Source organism: Lissotriton vulgaris, chromosome 1_1 (assembly GCF_964263255.1).
Source record: "Lissotriton vulgaris chromosome 1_1, aLisVul1.2, whole genome shotgun sequence".
Lineage (NCBI taxonomy): Eukaryota > Metazoa > Chordata > Amphibia > Caudata > Salamandridae > Lissotriton > Lissotriton vulgaris.
The window spans coordinates 230,494,425-230,515,622 of NC_141685.1; the positions used below are offsets into that span (position 1 = coordinate 230,494,425).

The 21,198-nt window shown below is 40.3% G+C and overlaps 8 non-coding genes across 8 annotated transcripts; all 8 read left to right on the plus strand.

Moving 5' to 3' along the window:
- The first annotated feature begins 672 nt into the window (after positions 1 to 672).
- On the plus strand, positions 673 to 744 carry TRNAD-GUC (transfer RNA aspartic acid (anticodon GUC)). The gene has a single exon. It is a non-coding gene; the product is annotated as a tRNA-Asp (tRNA).
- Positions 745 to 1,371: 627 nt separating this feature from the next.
- On the plus strand, positions 1,372 to 1,443 carry TRNAD-GUC (transfer RNA aspartic acid (anticodon GUC)). The gene has a single exon. It is a non-coding gene; the product is annotated as a tRNA-Asp (tRNA).
- A 623-nt stretch (positions 1,444 to 2,066) lies between these two features.
- Positions 2,067 to 2,138, plus strand: TRNAD-GUC (transfer RNA aspartic acid (anticodon GUC)). The gene has a single exon. It is a non-coding gene; the product is annotated as a tRNA-Asp (tRNA).
- Positions 2,139 to 4,167: 2,029 nt separating this feature from the next.
- On the plus strand, positions 4,168 to 4,239 carry TRNAD-GUC (transfer RNA aspartic acid (anticodon GUC)). The gene has a single exon. It is a non-coding gene; the product is annotated as a tRNA-Asp (tRNA).
- Positions 4,240 to 4,850: 611 nt separating this feature from the next.
- On the plus strand, positions 4,851 to 4,922 carry TRNAD-GUC (transfer RNA aspartic acid (anticodon GUC)). The gene has a single exon. It is a non-coding gene; the product is annotated as a tRNA-Asp (tRNA).
- A 633-nt stretch (positions 4,923 to 5,555) lies between these two features.
- TRNAD-GUC (transfer RNA aspartic acid (anticodon GUC)) lies at positions 5,556 to 5,627 on the plus strand. The gene has a single exon. It is a non-coding gene; the product is annotated as a tRNA-Asp (tRNA).
- A 1,326-nt stretch (positions 5,628 to 6,953) lies between these two features.
- TRNAD-GUC (transfer RNA aspartic acid (anticodon GUC)) lies at positions 6,954 to 7,025 on the plus strand. Its single transcript has one exon. It is a non-coding gene; the product is annotated as a tRNA-Asp (tRNA).
- Positions 7,026 to 9,084: 2,059 nt separating this feature from the next.
- TRNAD-GUC (transfer RNA aspartic acid (anticodon GUC)) lies at positions 9,085 to 9,156 on the plus strand. Its single transcript has one exon. It is a non-coding gene; the product is annotated as a tRNA-Asp (tRNA).
- Positions 9,157 to 21,198: the final 12,042 nt, after the last annotated feature.

Consider the following 21,198-nt stretch of genomic DNA (forward strand, 5'->3'; position numbering starts at 1 on the left):
CTTTCTAACATTGTAAAATATATCTGTCATTATCCTTGCCTATTTCGATTGAGAAAAAAGGTTGAATTCACTGATGGCCAAAATGCTTACTGATGTGTTAACTGAAATTCAGAATATGATCTGAATATTTCAGCATGCACAGGCGTACCATCAAAACCAATTTACGTCTACAATCTGTTGGAAAATTAGATGAAGCAGTGGTGAATCCTAGGCTGCTGTTCCACTCGATTGGCACGATTTACAAGGAGAATGACTGCTTTTGGTTAGTAGTGACCCGTGGTGGCTAATAGTTATAAGCTGCAAATGGTAAAGTGAGCTGATTATATATATATATATATATATATATATATATATATATATATATATATATATATATAATATATATATATATATATATATATATATATATATATATATATATATATAAATATATATATTGATGAATAGAAAGATAGCTAGATAGACAGATCGATAGATATTTATTTCAATGAATATAATTTCTTCATAAAACTGATTGTTTTTGGCTAGGAATTTCTGTATTGTAATAATTTAGGAAAAAAGATTACTTGTCCTAACCAAAAGCAGCAATTCTGCCTATTACAATACTGAGAATTGATCGAGGGCATGCCTTAACCCCAGGGAGGTGAGCACTGTTTAACTGAAGCCAATAAGTCCTCGTTAGTATAGTGGTCAGTATCCCCGCCTGTCACGCGGGAGACCGGGGTTCAATTCCCCGACGGGGAGGCGATTCCTTTTATTCACACAATTAAATAAAATGATGTACTTTCTAACATTGTAAAATATATCTGTCATTATCCTTGCCTATTCCGATTGAGAAAAAAGGTTGAATGCACTGATGGCCAAAATGCTTACTGATGTGTTAACTGAAATTCAGAATATGCTCTGAATATTTCAGCATGCACAGGCGTACCATCAAAACCAATTTACGTCTACAATCTGTTGGAAAATGAGATGAAGCAGTGGTGAATCCTAGGCCGCTGTTCCACTCGATTGGCACGATTTACAAGTAGAATGACTGCTTTTGGTTAGTAGTGACCCCTGGTGGCTAATAGTTATAAGCTGCAAATGGTAAAGTGAGCTGATTATATATATATATATATATATAAATATATATATTGATGAATAGAAAGATAGCTAGATAGACAGATCGATAGATATTTATTTCAATGAAATAATTTCTTCATAAAACTAATTGTTTTTGGCTAGGAATTTCTGTATTGTAATAATTTAGGAAAAAAGATTACTTGTCCTAACCAAAAGCAGCAATTCTGCCTATTACAATACTGAGAATTGATCGAGGGCATGCCTTAACCCCAGGGAGATGAGCACTGTTTAACTGAAGCCAATAAGTCCTCGTTAGTATAGTGGTCAGTATCCCCGCCTGTCACGCGGGAGACCGGGGTTCAATTCCCCGACGGGGAGGAGATTCCTTTTATTCACACAATTAAATAAAATGATGTACTTTCTAACATTGTAAAATATATCTGTCATTATCCTTGCCTATTCCGATTGAGAAAAAAGGTTGAATTCACTGATGGCCAAAATGCTTACTGATGTGTTAACTGAAATTCAGAATATGCTCTGAATATTTCAGCATGCACAGGCGTACCATCAAAACCAATTTACGTCTACAATCTGTTGGAAAATGAGATGAAGCAGTGGTGAATCCTAGGCCGCTGTTCCACTCGATTGGCACGATTTACAAGTAGAATGACTGCTTTTGGTTAGTAGTGATCCCTGGTGGCTAATAGTTATAAGCTGCAAATGGTTAAGTGAGCTGATTATATATATATATATATAAATATATATATTGATGAATAGAAAGATAGCTAGATAGACAGATCGATAGATATTTATTTCAATGAAATAATTTCTTCATAAAACTAATTGTTTTTGGCTAGGAATTTCTGTATTGTAATAATTTAGGAAAAAAGATTACTTGTCCTAACCAAAAGCAGCAATTCTGCCTATTACAATACTGAGAATTGATCGAGGGCATGCCTTAACCCCAGGGAGATGAGCACTGTTTAACTGAAGCCAATAAGTCCTCGTTAGTATAGTGGTCAGTATCCCCGCCTGTCACGCGGGAGACCGGGGTTCAATTCCCCGACGGGGAGGCGATTCCTTTTATTCACACAATTAAATAAAATGTTGTACTTTCTAACATTGTAAAATATATCTGTCATTATCCTTGCCTATTCCGATTGAGAAAAAAGGTTGAATGCACTGATGGCCAAAATGCTTACTGATGTGTTAACTGAAATTCAGAATATGCTTTGAATATTTCAGCATGCACAGGCGTACCATCAAAACCAATTTACGTCTACAATCTGTTGGAAAATGAGATGAAGCAGTGGTGAATCCTAGGCTGCTGTTCCACTCGATTGGCACAATTTACAAGGAGAATGACTGCTTTTGGTTAGTAGTGACCCGTGGTGGCTAATAGTTATAAGCTGCAAATGGTAAAGTGAGCTGATTTTATATATATATATATATATATATATATATATATATATTGATGAATAGAAAGATAGCTAGATAGACAGATCGATAGATATTTATTTCAATGAAATAATTTCTTCATAAAACTGATTGTTTTTGGCTAGGAATGTCTGTATTGTAATAATTTAGGAAAAAAGATTGCTTGTCCTAACCAAAAGCAGCAATTCTGCCTATTACAATACTGAGAATTGATCGAGGGCATGACTTAACCCCAGGGAGGTGAGCACTGTTTAACTTAAGCCAATAAGTCCTCGTTAGTATAGTGGTCAATATCCCCGCCTGTCACGCCAGAGACCGGGGTTCAATTCCCCGACGGGGAGGCGATTCCTTTTATTCACACAAATAAATAAAATGATGTACTTTCTAACATTGTAAAATATATCTGTCATTATCCTTGCCTATTCCGATTGAGAAAAAAGGTTGAATTCACTGATGGCCAAAATGCTTACTGATGTGTTAACTGAAATTCAGAATATGATCTGAATATTTCAGCATGCACAGGCGTACCATCAAAACCAATTTACGTCTACAATCTGTTGGAAAATGAGATGAAGCAGTGGTGAATCCTAGGCTGCTTTTCCACTCGATTGGCACGATTTACAAGTAGAATGACTGCTTTTGGTTACTAGTGACCCCTGGTGGCCAATAGTTATAAGCTACAAATGGTAAAGTGAGCTGATTATATATATATATATATTGATGAATAGAAAGATAGCTAGATAGACAGATCGATAGATATTTATTTCAATGAAATAATTTCTTCATAAAACTAATTGTTTTTGGCTAGGAATTTCTGTATTGTAATAATTTAGGAAAAAAGATTACTTGTCCTAACCAAAAGCAGCAATTCTGCCTATTACAATACTGAGAATTGATCGAGGGCATGCCTTAACCCCAGGGAGGTGAGCACTGTTTAACTGAAGCCAATAAGTCCTCGTTAGTATAGTGGTCAGTATCCCCGCCTGTCACGCGGGAGACCGGGGTTCAATTCCCAGACGGGGAGGAGATTCCTTTTATTCACACAATTAAATAAAATGATGTACTTTCTAACATTGTAAAATATATCTGTCATTATCCTTGCCTACTCCGATTGAGAAAAAAGGTTGAATTCACTGATGGCCAAAATGCTTACTGATGTGTTAACTGAAATTCAGAATATGCTCTGAATATTTCAGCATGCACAGGCGTACCATCAAAACCAATTTACGTCTACAATCTGTTGGAAAATGAGATGAAGCAGTGGTGAATCCTAGGCCGCTGTTCCACTCAATTGGCACGATTTACAAGTAGAATGACTGCTTTTGGTTAGGAGTGACCCCTGGTGGCTAATAGTTATAAGCTGCAAATGGTAAAGTGAGCTGATTATATATATATATATATATATATATATATATATATAAATATATATATTGATGAATAGAAAGATAGCTAGATAGACAGATCGATAGATATTTATTTCAATGAAATAATTTCTTCATAAAACTAATTGTTTTTGGCTAGGAATTTCTGTATTGTAATAATTTAGGAAAAAAGATTACTTGTCCTAACCAAAAGCAGCAATTCTGCCTATTACAATACTGAGAATTGATCGAGGGCATGCCTTAACCCCAGGGAGATGAGCACTGTTTAACTGAAGCCAATAAGTCCTCGTTAGTATAGTGGTCAGTATCCCCGCCTGTCACGCGGGAGACCGGGGTTCAATTCCCCGACGGGGAGGAGATTCCTTTTATTCACACAATTAAATAAAATGATGTACTTTCTAACATTGTAAAATATATCTGTCATTATCCTTGCCTATTCCGATTGAGAAAAAAGGTTGAATTCACTGATGGCCAAAATGCTTACTGATGTGTTAACTGAAATTCAGAATATGCTCTGAATATTTCAGCATGCACAGGCGTACCATCAAAACCAATTTACGTCTACAATCTGTTGGAAAATGAGATGAAGCAGTGGTGAATCCTAGGCCGCTGTTCCACTCGATTGGCACGATTTACAAGTAGAATGACTGCTTTTGGTTAGTAGTGACCCCTGGTGGCTAATAGTTATAAGCTGCAAATGGTAAAGTGAGCTGATTATATATATATATATATTGATGAATAGAAAGATAGCTAGATAGACAGATCGATAGATATTTATTTCAATGAAATAATTTCTTCATAAAACTAATTGTTTTTGGCTAGGAATTTCTGTATTGTAATAATTTAGGAAAAAAGATTACTTGTCCTAACCAAAAGCAGCAATTCTGCCTATTACAATACTGAGAATTGATCGAGGGCATGCCTTAACCCCAGGGAGGTGAGCACTGTTTAACTGAAGCCAATAAGTCCTCGTTAGTATAGTGGTCAGTATCCCCGCCTGTCACGCGGGAGACCGGGGTTCAATTCCCCGACGGGGAGGCGATTCCTTTTATTCACACAATTAAATAAAATGATGTACTTTCTAACATTGTAAAATATATCTGTCATTATCCTTGCCTATTCCGATTGAGAAAAAAGGTTGAATTCACTGATGGCCAAAATGCTTACTGATGTGTTAACTGAAATTCAGAATATGCTCTGAATATTTCAGCATGCACAGGCGTACCATCAAAACCAATTTACGTCTACAATCTGTTGGAAAATGAGATGAAGCAGTGGTGAATCCTAGGCCGCTGTTCCACTCAATTGGCACGATTTACAAGTAGAATGACTGCTTTTGGTTAGGAGTGACCCCTGGTGGCTAATAGTTATAAGCTGCAAATGGTAAAGTGAGCTGATTATATATATATATATATATATATATATAAATATATATATTGATGAATAGAAAGATAGCTAGATAGACAGATCGATAGATATTTATTTCAATGAAATAATTTCTTCATAAAACTAATTGTTTTTGGCTAGGAATTTCTGTATTGTAATAATTTAGGAAAAAAGATTACTTGTCCTAACCAAAAGCAGCAATTCTGCCTATTACAATACTGAGAATTGATCGAGGGCATGCCTTAACCCCAGGGAGATGAGCACTGTTTAACTGAAGCCAATAAGTCCTCGTTAGTATAGTGGTCAGTATCCCCGCCTGTCACGCGGGAGACCGGGGTTCAATTCCCCGACGGGGAGGAGATTCCTTTTATTCACACAATTAAATAAAATGATGTACTTTCTAACATTGTAAAATATATCTGTCATTATCCTTGCCTATTCCGATTGAGAAAAAAGGTTGAATTCACTGATGGCCAAAATGCTTACTGATGTGTTAACTGAAATTCAGAATATGCTCTGAATATTTCAGCATGCACAGGCGTACCATCAAAACCAATTTACGTCTACAATCTGTTGGAAAATGAGATGAAGCAGTGGTGAATCCTAGGCCGCTGTTCCACTCGATTGGCACGATTTACAAGTAGAATGACTGCTTTTGGTTAGTAGTGACCCCTGGTGGCTAATAGTTATAAGCTGCAAATGGTAAAGTGAGCTGATTATATATATATATATTTATATAAATATATATATTGATGAATAGAAAGATAGCTAGATAGACAGATCGATAGATATTTATTTCAATGAAATAATTTCTTCATAAAACTAATTGTTTTTGGCTAGGAATTTCTGTATTGTAATAATTTAGGAAAAAAGATTACTTGTCCTAACCAAAAGCAGCAATTCTGCCTATTACAATACTGAGAATTGATCGAGGGCATGCCTTAACCCCAGGGAGATGAGCACTGTTTAAGTGAAGCCAATAAGTCCTCGTTAGTATAGTGGTCAGTATCCCCGCCTGTCACGCGGGAGACCGGGGTTCAATTCCCCGACCGGGAGGAGATTCCTTTTATTCACACAATTAAATAAAATGATGTACTTTCTAACATTGTAAAATATATCTGTCATTATGCTTGCCTATTCCGATTGAGAAAAAAGGTTGAATTCACTGATGGCCAAAATGCTTACTGATGTGTTAACTGAAATTCAGAATATGCTCTGAATATTTCAGCATGCACAGGCGTACCATCAAAACCAATTTACGTCTACAATCTGTTGGAAAATGAGATGAAGCAGTGGTGAATCCTAGGCCGCTGTTCCACTCGATTGGCACGATTTACAAGTAGAATGACTGCTTTTGGTTAGTAGTGACCCCTGGTGGCTAATAGTTATAAGCTGCAAATGGTAAAGTGAGCTGATTATATATATATATATTTATATAAATATATATATTGATGAATAGAAAGATAGCTAGATAGACAGATCGATAGATATTTATTTCAATGAAATAATTTCTTCATAAAACTAATTGTTTTTGGCTAGGAATTTCTGTATTGTAATAATTTAGGAAAAAAGATTACTTGTCCTAACCAAAAGCAGCAATTCTGCCTATTACAATACTGAGAATTGATCGAGGGCATGCCTTAACCCCAGGGAGATGAGCACTGTTTAACTGAAGCCAATAAGTCCTCGTTAGTATAGTGGTCAGTATCCCCGCCTGTCACGCGGGAGACCGGGGTTCAATTCCCCGACGGGGAGGAGATTCCTTTTATTCACACAATTAAATAAAATGATGTACTTTCTAACATTGTAAAATATATCTGTCATTATCCTTGCCTATTCCGATTGAGAAAAAAGGTTGAATTCACTGATGGCCAAAATGCTTACTGATGTGTTAACTGAAATTCAGAATATGCTCTGAATATTTCAGCATGCACAGGCGTACCATCAAAACCAATTTACGTCTACAATCTGTTGGAAAATGAGATGAAGCAGTGGTGAATCCTAGGCCGCTGTTCCACTCGATTGGCACGATTTACAAGTAGAATGACTGCTTTTGGTTAGTAGTGACCCCTGGTGGCTAATAGTTATAAGCTGCAAATGGTAAAGTGAGCTGATTATATATATATATATATTGATGAATAGAAAGATAGCTAGATAGACAGATCGATAGATATTTATTTCAATGAAATAATTTCTTCATAAAACTAATTGTTTTTGGCTAGGAATTTCTGTATTGTAATAATTTAGGAAAAAAGATTACTTGTCCTAACCAAAAGCAGCAATTCTGCCTATTACAATACTGAGAATTGATCGAGGGCATGCCTTAACCCCAGGGAGGTGAGCACTGTTTAACTGAAGCCAATAAGTCCTCGTTAGTATAGTGGTCAGTATCCCCGCCTGTCACGCCAGAGACCGGGGTTCAATTCCCCGACGGGGAGGCGATTCCTTTTATTCACACAATTAAATAAAATGATGTACTTTCTAACATTGTAAAATATATCTGTCATTATCCTTGCCTATTCCGATTGAGAAAAAAGGTTGAATTCACTGATGGCCAAAATGCTTACTGATGTGTTAACTGAAATTCAGAATATGATCTGAATATTTCAGCATGCACAGGCGTACCATCAAAACCAATTTATGTCTACAATCTGTTGGAAAATGAGATGAAGCAGTCGTGAATCCTAGGCCGCTGTTCCACTCGATTGGCACGATTTACAAGGAGAATGACTGCTTTTGGTTAGTAGTGACCCGTGGTGGCTAATAGTTTTAAGCTGTAAATGGTAAAGTGAGCTGATTATATATATATATATATATATATATATATATATATATATATATATATATATATATATATATATATATATAAATATATATATTGATGAATAGAAAGATAGCTAGATAGAAAGATCGTTAGATATTTATTTCAATGAATATAATTTCTTCCTAAAACTGATTGTTTTTGGCTAGGAATTTCTGTATTGTAATAATTTAGGAAAAACGATTACTTGTCCTAACCAAAAGCAGCAATTCTGCCTATTACAATACTGAGAATTGATCGAGGGCATGCCTTAACCCCAGGGAGGTGAGCACTGTTTAACTTAAGCCAATAAGTCCTCGTTAGTATAGTGGTCAATATCCCCGCCTGTCACGCCAGAGACCGGGGTTCAATTCCCCGACGGGGAGGCGATTCCTTTTATTCACACAATTAAATAAAATGATGTACTTTCTAACATTGTAAAATATATCTGTCATTATCCTTGCCTATTCCGATTGAGAAAAAAGGTTGAATTCACTGATGGCCAAAATGCTTACTGATGTGTTAACTGAAATTCAGAATATGATCTGAATATTTCAGCATGCACAGGCGTACCATCAAAACCAATTTACGTCTACAATCTGTTGGAAAATGAGATGAAGCAGTCGTGAATCCTAGGCTGCTGTTCCACTCGATTGGCACGATTTACAAGGAGAATGAGTGCTTTTGGTTAGTAGTGACCCGTGGTGGCTAATAGTTATAAGCTGCAAATGGTAAAGTGAGCTGATTATATATATATATATATATATAAATATATATATTGATGAATAGAAAGATAGCTAGATAGACAGATCGATAGATATTTATTTCAATGAATATAATTTCTTCATAAAACTGATTGTTTTTGGCTAGGAATTTCTGTATTGTAATAATTTAGGAAAAAAGATTACTTGTCCTAACCAAAAGCAGCAATTCTGCCTATTACAATACTGAGAATTGATCGAGGGCATGCCTTAACCCCAGGGAGGTGAGCACTGTTTAACTGAAGCCAATAAGTCCTCGTTAGTATAGTGGTCAGTATCCCCGCCTGTCACGCGGGAGACCGGGGTTCAATTCCCCGACGGGGAGGCGATTCCTTTTATTCACACAATTAAATAAAATGTTGTACTTTCTAACATTGTAAAATATATCTGTCATTATCCTTGCCTATTCCGATTGAGAAAAAAGGTTGAATGCACTGATGGCCAAAATGCTTACTGATGTGTTAACTGAAATTCTGAATATGCTTTGAATATTTCAGCATGCACAGGCGTACCATCAAAACCAATTTACGTCTACAATCTGTTGGAAAATGAGATGAAGCAGTGGTGAATCCTAGGCTGCTGTTCCACTCGATTGGCACAATTTACAAGGAGAATGACTGCTTTTGGTTAGTAGTGACCCGTGGTGGCTAATAGTTATAAGCTGCAAATGGTAAAGTGAGCTGATTTTATATATATATATATATATATATATATATATATATTGATGAATAGAAAGATAGCTAGATAGACAGATCGATAGATATTTATTTCAATGAAATAATTTCTTCATAAAACTGATTGTTTTTGGCTAGGAATGTCTGTATTGTAATAATTTAGGAAAAAAGATTGCTTGTCCTAACCAAAAGCAGCAATTCTGCCTATTACAATACTGAGAATTGATCGAGGGCATGACTTAACCCCAGGGAGGTGAGCACTGTTTAACTTAAGCCAATAAGTCCTCGTTAGTATAGTGGTCAATATCCCCGCCTGTCACGCCAGAGACCGGGGTTCAATTCCCCGACGGGGAGGCGATTCCTTTTATTCACACAATTAAATAAAATGATGTACTTTCTAACATTGTAAAATATATCTGTCATTATCCTTGCCTATTCCGATTGAGAAAAAAGGTTGAATTCACTGATGGCCAAAATGCTTACTGATGTGTTAACTGAAATTCAGAATATGATCTGAATATTTCAGCATGCACAGGCGTACCATCAAAACCAATTTACGTCTACAATCTGTTGGAAAATGAGATGAAGCAGTGGTGAATCCTAGGCTGCTTTTCCACTCGATTGGCACGATTTACAAGTAGAATGACTGCTTTTGGTTACTAGTGACCCCTGGTGGCCAATAGTTATAAGCTACAAATGGTAAAGTGAGCTGATTATATATATATATATATATATATATATATATATATATATATATATTGATGAATAGAAAGATAGCTAGATAGACAGATCAATAGATATTTATTTCAATCAAATAATTTCTTCATAAAACTGATTGTTTTTGGCTAGGAATTTCTGTATTGTAATAATTTAGGAAAAAAGATTACTTGTCCTAACCAAAAGCAGCAATTCTGCCTATTACAATACTGAGAATTGATCGAGGGCATGCCTTAACCCCAGGGAGGTGAGCACTGTTTAACTGAAGCCAATACGTCCTCGTTAGTATAGTGGTCAGTATCCCCGCCTGTCATGCGGGAGACCGGGGTTCAATTCCCCGACGGGGAGGCGATTCCTTTTATTCACACAATTAAATAAAATGATGTACTTTCTAACATTGTAAAATATATCTGTCATTATCCTTGCCTATTCCGATTGAGAAAAAAGGTTGAATGCACTGATGGCCAAAATGCTTACTGATGTGTTAACTGAAATTCAGAATATGCTCTGAATATTTCAGCATGCACAGGCGTACCATCAAAACCAATTTACGTCTACAATCTGTTGGAAAATGAGATGAAGCAGTGGTGAATCCTAGACTGCTGTTCCACTCGATTGGCACGATTTACAAGTAGAATTACTGCTTTTGGTTAGTAGTGACCCCTGGTGGCTAATAGTTATAAGCTGAAAATGGTAAAGTGAGCTGATTATATATATATATATATATATATATATATATATATATATATATATATATATATATATATATATATATATATATATATATTTATATAAATATATATATTGATGAATAGAAAGATAGCTAGATAGACAGATCGATAGATATTTATTTCAATGAATATAATTTCTTCATAAAACTGATTGTTTTTGGCTAGGAATTTCTGTATTGTAATAATTTAGGAAAAAAGATTACTTGTCCTAACCAAAAGCAGCAATTCTGCCTATTACAATACTGAGAATTGATCGAGGGCATGCCTTAACCCCAGGGAGGTGAGCACTGTTTAACTGAAGCCAATAAGTTCTCGTTAGTATAGTGGTCAGTATCCCCGCCTGTCACGTGGGAGACCGGGGTTCAATTCCCCGACGGGGAGGCGATTCCTTTTATTCACACAATTAAATAAAATGATGTACTTTCTAACATTGTAAAATATATCTGTCATTATCCTTGCCTATTCCGATTGAGAAAAAAGGTTGAATGCACTGATGGCCAAAATGCTTACTGATGTGTTAACTGAAATTCAGAATATGCTCTGAATATTTCAGCATGCACAGGCGTACCATCAAAACCAATTTACGTCTACAATCTGTTGGAAAATGAGATGAAGCAGTGGTGAATCCTAGACTGCTGTTCCACTCGATTGGCACGATTTACAAGTAGAATTACTGCTTTTGGTTAGTAGTGACCCCTGGTGGCTAATAGTTATAAGCTGAAAATGGTAAAGTGAGCTGATTATATATATATATATATTCAATGAAAAAACCATAGGTTATAGGCCATATATAGTTAGGAATTAGCATTTACAAAACCTTATTTTACTCGCATAAAACCATTGAAATTCCATATATAGTTAGCTAACTATAAGCGCTAACTATATATCGCGCACCCGCAATCCACTGCTGATGATGTCACATATTACATCATTCATGACATGGTCAGTGACATCACTGATGACATCACTGATTACAACATCCAGTGACTGTATGTTTCTGTAAAGTTAAAATATGTTTCACATATTGAAGAATGAGTGGATGTATAAGTGTCTGGATGAAGAATTTAGTAGGTGCATGACTGACTGTATGAGTGAGTGATTAAATGTGTCTCACTGAGTGCATGGGTTAGTGACTAAACTGTCTTAATTCGTGCATCAGTATGTTTGTTGTTGTGTAAACTGCTGCTTGTGTTGATCAGTAGCTATAAGAGTAGCCATATGGGTTATTGATTGGTTGCCCAAATATTTGAATGGGAGGCTGAGTGTGTGTGTGGGTGGCTGGGAGGTGCGTGACTCTGTGCATAGATGTGTAAGCAGTTGATTCACTAGGAGTATGAGTTCAAGAGTGCATGTGGAAACAGCTATATGAGCGGTTGACTGTGCATGGGTGTGTTGGTGAGTGAATGGATTTCTCATTGCTACATGTGCAAGTAAGTACGTATGTAAAACACAATACATGTGAGAGTTGAGATATATAAATAACTGAACATAAGAGCCAGTGAATGTGTGAGTGGCTGTATCGATCACTGTGAGCTTGTATCAGGGATTATATAAGAGAGTAAATATGTGTTATTATATGTTTGAATAAGTAAGATGTGTATAACTGTATAGTTGAGGAAATGGAGGTGTGATTGATTCTTTGCATGACTGACTAGGTGTGTGAGTAAGTCCATGGATGAGTGACAGTCTGTGAGTGTCTGTTTATACTGAGTGTATGTAAGGTTATATTAGAGTCTGAAGAGGTTCATTGTATTATCACATGAGTGATGTGATCAGTGATGACAAATGAGATGTCATCAGTGATGTCATTTGAGTTGTCATCAGTGATGTCATTTGAGATGTCATCATTGATATCATTTGAGTTGTCATCAGTGATGTCATTTGAGATGTCATCAGTGATGTCATCAGTGATGTCACTGACCATGTCATGAATGATGTAATATGTGACATCATCAGCAGTGGATTGCGGGTGCGCGATATATAGTTAGCGCTTATAGTTAGCTAACTATATATGGAATTTCAATGGTTTTATGCGAGTAAAATAAGGTTTTGTAAATGCTAATTCCTAACTATATATGGCCTATAACCTATGGTTTTTTCATTGAATTTTCAAGGTTTTGTAAATGCAAATTCCTAACTATATATCCACTATAACCTATGGTTTTTTCTGTGAATTTCATTGGTTTTTTAATAGCAAATATGAAAAGCTTTAAAATGTCAAGTACGTGATAGATAAAAACATTTTCGTATTTATGCACGCTGATGTGCTTTGAACGCTGCCCCCCCCTCCCCTCTTTTGCCTTTGTTAGTACTCTCTCTTTGCAGATACAGAAGGGTAGTTAACGCAGGCCTTTACCCCCGTTGTAATCCGTCGTACCTCCTTGTCTCTCCATTTGATTGATTGTTGTCCAAGCATTTACTGTTTTAGAATTGGTTCTCTTTGGATCATTCTCTATTTACAAACAAGCACAAAGTCGCAATACTCTGTTTAGTCTTTGCAGATAGTGAAAAATCGTGTAAAAAAATAAAAGTAATCGAGCAAAATCAGTAGGCCACTAATTGGATCTCTTTTTGACCTCGCTAAAATAGAAATATTAGGAACAACCCTTCTTGAGAAATACGAAAATAGTGAGATGAACTGAGCTCCACACCATGAGGGCTGCAAGACAGCTCGGCTCCATCACCCATCCCGCACAAAATAATGACAAACCCTATGCAAATATTAAAAATATAGACAACACACCAGCAAAGAAATAGGGTAAAACATTTTATTAAAAAACTATTTACATAACGTTGGTTTATAAGATGATGTCAGTAGTGGACCGATGTGTGAATAGATCGAAAACAGCACAAGGCTCCAAGATCCGGATAGCAAGCTCCTGGATGTTGGGTGCCATAGTTTAGAGTTCTGAATTTCAGCCTTTTTCAATGCCTGTGCTTTGTTGAATCAAAATGGCGGCTTGACACAAAGCTGACTCAAGCGTTGTTACTGATGCTATGCAGACCAAAACTGGTTTTCAGTTTGTACATTTTTCTAGATTTTTCAATCCAAGTTTGGTTGACTTTGTAGAACGATGGCTTCAGATTTTCAACATACGGTGTGGTGGCGCTGACTGGGAGGGGGCGCTTCGCTCCTGCCCCCTCCCCAAGTAAGATTTTCATACGTGAAAGTACGTTAATGGTTTTGGTCCCCGAGATGCTTCGATGTCACTACCATTCTCAAATAGCATAAGTTCTGGATGTTGGGTGCCATAGTTAAGAGTTCTGAGCAGCGCTTGTAACACTGTCTGAAGCTTATTTCCTCCTACTGCAGCTTCACTATTCTCAAAGTAAGTGAGTGTCGTTTGTGGACCTGACTGCATTAGAAAACAATATGATATGTTACCTTCCTAAACAGCTTGACGGAGGCCCCTGAGGGGCGCTGTGATGGCCATGGACTCGGAGAAGACGCTTGGCTCCGACACCCTCCCCAAGTCTTATAGCACTGGTGTAGCCTGAGATCGCCCCCGACATAGGCGGCCGGCTCCCGGGGTCCGGCGGTACTTTTTGCCTTTTGATGACTCTTCAATTCTGGACCTTGTCCCACAATCCGTTTGACCTGAAGACAAGCTGTAGTGAGGCGCCCCTTTATCGTTTTAGTTGCCATTCCGCCCGCTTTTGCTACACTGTGCCTCTTCCGCCATTCAGCTGTTTTCCGCCCGCTCTTGCGACTACAGCGTCTCGCTCACCATGTAGTTGAGATGCGCCCGCTCTAGCGGTGCAGCGATAGGCGGCTGCCACAGGACTCTCAAAATGGCGGCCGGCTCTTCGGTTTTGGGCCTGGTCCACTAAAATGGCCCTGGGACACCTTGGAACTCGGACGCTTGTCTGCTAGGGCTTGGATCCCATTCTCGAAAAGCGTCCCCTCAGCCGTGAAGATTCTACAAAAGTCATGGGGGCCTCCGACTCCCGCAGGCTTCTGGTGGGGAGCGGCTGCCATGATTGCTCGTGGAATGGCCACGACGGAGCTACGAGATGGTAGTGGTCTCATGCTGACGCCAGCTTTAGTCTGAAACATCCAGAAACACTGTAGACTACCAATTCGATCAGTTCCGGTAGCGCCCCAACATGACCCGGAAGAGAAGAACTTGCCCTCCCCTCTTTGACTGATGGTTCTTGTTGCCTGTCCCCTCTGTTGTCATTTAACAGAACTTTTTGGACTGCTGAAAGGGGTTGTGTTCTGAACGCTGGTTGGTGGAGACATTTAGACTATATTCTTGACCTACGTTGTCGCGTAATGCGTTTTATGACACGCCGCGTTAGCGCACCCGGAAGTGATCCGAGGCGCGGCGCGCAGCGCGTAACGTAAGCATAACAGGTCATGTGACTTGTTAATAAAACTTTTCATTGGTTCATTTTACTTTTGTTAATTTAATGATGAAAAGCTTGGTCATATGACCTAAAAATTACGCTTTTTATTATTTTCGAACAATATTTTTTTTTCAAACATATGTTATAATATTCCAGGCTAATGTACTTTCCCGGAAAATTTACAACTGTCTGGCAAGTAAAATATATTCCTTTTTCAAGAAAAAGGGCGTTTCTTCCTTCCATGACGGAGCCGTTGAGTAAAAGAGATTCGGCCTGCTGTCTTAGTCGCCGATGCGCCTGATTATCAGATTCTTATCGATCACTTTATGTTGCAGACATGAAAAACACAACTGCCCTTGACCATTTATCTTTACTGCGTTCCTACATATTATACCTTTTATCCGTCATGTAATTGGACTGCTTTATTTCACTTGCCTTTTACTGATTCGAAAACAGTCACTAAAAGTAAAAACTTTACAAATGAAAATACTACTACCGTGTTTTGTTTTAAAAACCTTTATTGTGAAAATGTCAGTATACAAATACGGGCCTATAACCACGTGGGCCGGCCACGGAGCAAACTCAAATCGTATATGATGAGGAGACATTTACACTGTAGAAGAACGTAACGAGCGGGCCATTAGGTGACAAGAACAAAGGTGTCTAACAGTTGCGGTATCGGTGGACGTACATTTTGTAATTAAAATACGACAGGGCCACTTACAATAACATTTTCTAGATATACATTTGCGGGCAAAGAGTTACGAGTCCCATTTATACCGGCGCCATTTTGGGCGAGGCCGGGCAGGTCCAAGATATAGTCAAAATGTCTCCACCAACCATCGGCCAGACCAGAACCCCTTTCGGCCCTTTATGTTACAAGATGATGTCTTCCATTCAGAAAATATTGGTGGCAGCATTTTGAAAGGAAACAGAAACAGCCGTTCTCCTAGTGAGTTTCACATTGTTACATTTAGGAAGAATGTTGAAGAGTAGTATGTGGAAAATCTGAAGCCATTTTTCTACAAACTCTCAATCAGACTTGGATGGAAAAAAAAACCTGAAGAATGTACAAACTGAAAACCAATTTTTGTCTGTATAGCACCAACAGTAACGCTTGAGTCAGCTTTGTGTCAAGCCGCCATTTTCATTCAATCAATAGCGTCCCCCTGCACACATTCAGGGACCTGGTCGTGTCTTCAGATGAAACGCATTGTAGGAAAAGAAGCAGAAAGGAAAAGGAAAAAAGTTCTGCCGGACCTAGTGAAGCTGCAGCAGGTGCAAATAAGCTTCAGACAGTCTTACAAGCACTGCTCAGAACTCTCAACTGAGGCACTCAACATCCAGGACTTGCCATTCGGATCTTGGCGCCTTGTATTTTTGTTTTGTTTTTGATGGAAGAGAAAGAACAAAAAACAGACATTGAAAAAGGCTCAACAGTGCAGGGCGCCTTGTGCTGGTTCCGACCTATTCACACATCGGTCCGCTACTGACATCACCTCATAAACCAACGGGGCACCCCACGCCGACTTTCGGCGCAGCATTGTAGGATGGACACACCAGTGCGGCAATTTGATGGACACCACCTCGGTGCCATCCAGATCTCGGCGCGTTCATTCATTCAATAGCGTCCCCCTGCACACATTCAGGGACCTGGTCGTGTCTTCAGAAGAAACGCATTGTAGGAAAAGAAGCAGAAAGGAAAAGGCAACAAGTTCCGCCGGACCTAGTGAAGCTGCAGCAGGTGCAAATAAGCTTCAGACAGTTCTACAAGCACTGCTCAGAAATCTCAACTGAGGCACTCAACATCCAGGACTTGCCATTCGGATCTTGGCGCCTTGTGCTGGTTCCGACCTATTCACACATCAGTCCACTACTGACATCACCTCATAAGCCAACGGGGCACCCCACGCCGACTTCCGGCGCAGCATTGTAGGATGGCCACACCAGTGCAGCCACTTGCTGGACACCACCTCGGTGCCATCCGGATCTCAGCGCGTTCGAGTCACTGTGCCGGAAGAGTGACCGGAACTCAGCTGAACACGCCGTCTTTCGGCGCAGCATTGTAGGATGGCCACACCAGTACGGCAATTTGCTGGACACCACCTCGGCGCCATCCGGATCTCGGCGCGTTCGAGTCACTGTACCGCAACAGTGACCGCAATTCAGCTGGACACGCCGTCTTTCGGCGCAGCATTGTAGGATGGCCACACCAGTGTGGCAATTTGCTGGACACCACCTCGGTGCCATCCGGATCTCGGCGCGTTGTGCTGCCTTCGGCCTATTCGCACATCGGTCCGCTACTGACGCCGCCTCACGTGCCAACGGATTTTCTACGCTTTTTGTAGCCCTATGTCGCATAACAGGTCATGTGACTTGTTTATAAAACTTTTCATTGGTTCATTTTACTTTTGGTTTCCTAAAGATGGAAGGCTTGGTCATATGACCTAAAAATAACACTTTTCATTGGTTTAGAACATTTTTTTTTCCCAAACGATGAAAGCCCCACCTTGTTTCTGGATCATTCAGACTGAAGCTGGCGTCAGCATGAGAGCACCACCATCTCGTGGCTCCGTCGTGGTCATTCCGCGAGCAATCATGGCAGCCGCTCCCCACCGAAAGCCTGCGGGAGTTGGGAGCCCCCAAGACTTTTATACAATCTTCACGGCTGAGGGGACGCTTTTCGAGAATGGAGCCCAAGCCCTAGCAGGCAAGCATCCGACTTCCAAGGTGTCCCAGGGCCATTTCAGTGGACCAGGCCCAAAACCGAAGAGCCGTCCGCCATTTTAAGAGTCATGTGGCAGCCGCCTATCGCTGCACCGCAAGAGTGGGAACAACTCAACTACATGGTGAGCGAGACGCTGTAGTCGCAAGAGCGGGCGGTAAACAGCTGAATGGCCGCCACCTGGGGAGGCCCGTTCACGCCGCCTCCCCCCCCCCCCGGGCCGCCGCACGCCAATTTTTGGAGCAGCATTGTAGGATACCAAAACCAGTGCGGCAGTTTACTGGACATCACCTGGGTGCCTGTCGTACATGTTGTGTCAGCCATGTGACACTGGACACAGACCGCTACTGACGAGGCCTCCCCCCGCACCACCCGGGACGCCCCACGCTGTTTTTCTGTGCTGCATTGTAGGATCCCTAAACCAGTGCGGCACCCAGGCGACATCACCTGGGTGCCGTCCAGAACTCTGCACGTTGTGCTGCCTTGGGACTATTCGCACAACAGACCGCTACTGACGAGGCCTCCCCCCGCCCCACCCGGGACGCCCCACGCCAATTTTCGGAGCAGCATTGTAGGATCCCTAAACCAGTGCGGCACCCAGGCGACATCACCTGGGTGCCGTCCAGAACTCTGCACGTTGTGCTGCCTTGGGACTATTCGCACAAAAGACAGCTTCTAACCATTGTTGCTTTTTGTGTTAATAAATGTTTAAATGTTTTTAGTTTTTGTTCTGTTCATTATCGTTAAAAGTTAATAAAGTTTTATAACCTTACTTTGTTGGAGTGTTATCTATTTTTTGAAAAACGGGTGAATGGGGCCTTGAATCGGGTTATTGTCATGTGTGGGCTTTGGAAGTGTGCTGCTGCAGGATCGGACATTTCAAACTCAAATGCACGTTCTTTTTCTTACCTTTCCGAAGCATGGAGCGCAATAGCAAGCAGAGAAAGGGTGATGCACGTGTTGAACACTACCTGACCTGGCAAGTTGCTGGCAGTGCCCCCCCGCCCGCTCCTGAAAGAGGGCACACACACACCGCCGCCCCGAGTACTTCAGAAATCTTTAAAAGACCATGCGCTTGTTCATGAGGCTTAAATGGTTTATCACCTCTTCTAGAACCCCTACATCGACCCTCTGACGTTTCATGGAAAAATTACCATGTAACACAATACCAAGCCCTATCAGCTGAAACCCCCAAGGAATCGTGGGGCATATTAGCAAGGGGGTTTATCTCCGCTTTTTTGGCTTTAAAAACCATGAAAGCGGAGATAAAATTATTTCCCTATTATCAAGCTGTCGCTAACACCAGTTAGTGACACCTAAAAGGAGATAGCGACCATCTTGGGCCCGGCTTTGCATGTCAGTGATACTTATCACTAATGACATGCAAAGTGGCGTGCCAAGATGTTAGCGACTGGAAACAGTCCCTAACATCGCTACCTTCTATTACCAACTTTTGGAGATATTCGCACTAAGCGCGAATATCTCCAAAAGCTAACACCTGCCCTGAGCAGGTTTTAGCCATGTTATCCAATGGGAGGTGGATAACATGGCTAAGAGCATTAGGTCGATAATACATGAATATCGCTGACTTTTCTGCGATAATAGCAAGGTTTATCTGCGATAAAAATCGCCGATGTGCGGCGATAATTTTTGTCTCTAAACAAGTTATAGACAAAAATTATCGCTAGTTGTTAGTAATATGCCCCCGGGTTTTTGCTTGCAGAAATCGGGAGGCGGGAGACTAGCACTGAAATCAGTACTCACACGCCTGAATCAGGAGGATTGGCATGTCTGAATTCTCTACAGCTGGGGCCATAAACTACATCCGCAGGGGTAGGTGATAGCCTGGGACCAGCCTGGCATCTAAAATGGCTGCCGTGCACGACAAAATTGTGGCATTCGAAAAAAGGCAAGATGGCGCAGCCGCTGGAAGAGATATATCAACATATATCAGCCTCCTCAGCCACCCTCAGGAAACATAGGGGATTAGGATATGTCTCCCGCACCCCCTTATACCTAGTACTTTAATTAACGAAGCACAAAATGGCGAATTCCCGTTTCGCTACCAGTTTGCGGCCCAGTTCGCGGCCCGTGAAGCGCTTCTACCGTGAAAAATCATTTTTTTTTTATTTTCCCCACGGGACCCTTTAATAACCCCAACAACATTCCTAGGGGGTCAAGAGGGGGATACCTTGCCCCCTTTCATTAAATTCCCCCTTAGTTTTTCACCTTTTCTTCTCTCTCGATCCTACCGAGAGACAAGATGGCGGCCGCTCCGGACTGTCACGCAGCAAAAAAAAAAAAAAAGCTCACGCACAGCCGCTGGAAGAGATGTATCAACATATATCAGCCTCCTCACCCACCCTCAGGAAACATAGGGGATTAGGATACGTCTCCCGTACCCACTTATAACTAGTAATTTAATTTACGAAGCACAAAATGGCGAATTCCCGTTTCGCTACCAGTTTGCGGCCCAGTTCGCGGCCCGTGAAGCGCTTCTACCGTGAAAAATCATTTTTTTTTTCTTTTCCCCACGGGTCCCTTTAATAACCCCAACAACATTCCTAGGGGGTCAAGAGGGGGATACCTTGCCCCCTTTCATTAAATTCACCCTTCGTTTTTCACCTCTTCTTCTCTCTCGATCCTACCGAGAGACAAGATGGCGGCCGCTCCGGACTGTTTAGAATGTTGACAGACACCGGAGAGCCAATCAGCTTTCTGCGCGCAAAGTTCCGATAAGCGAAAAGTAAGCGGACCGGATCGCTGCCCAGAGCGCTGTTACAGATATATATCTTGATTTAAACGTTAATTTCTCAAAAACTACTGGAGCACATATATTGAGACCTAGCAAAGGCACATCGGGCTAACAGTCCCTACAATTTTGCCAAGTTTCGTGCAAATCCATTCAGCCGTTCGAGCTAAAAGTGAGTCCAACCGCCCTATGGAAAACTCAATGCAAAAAACGCGTTTTGGGACCCCCCTTTTTTCTCAGCCCCCCCTTGACGAAACCCCACCAAATTTTCAGGAGCTGCTCAGAAACAAAATGTGCCATTTTCCTGAAAATTTCAGCCGATTCCATCCACAAACGCCAAAGTTATTAGACATAGAATTTTCAAAAGTCCCATAGGGAATTTATCCTAACTATATATACCTACTGGCGAACGCCAGTA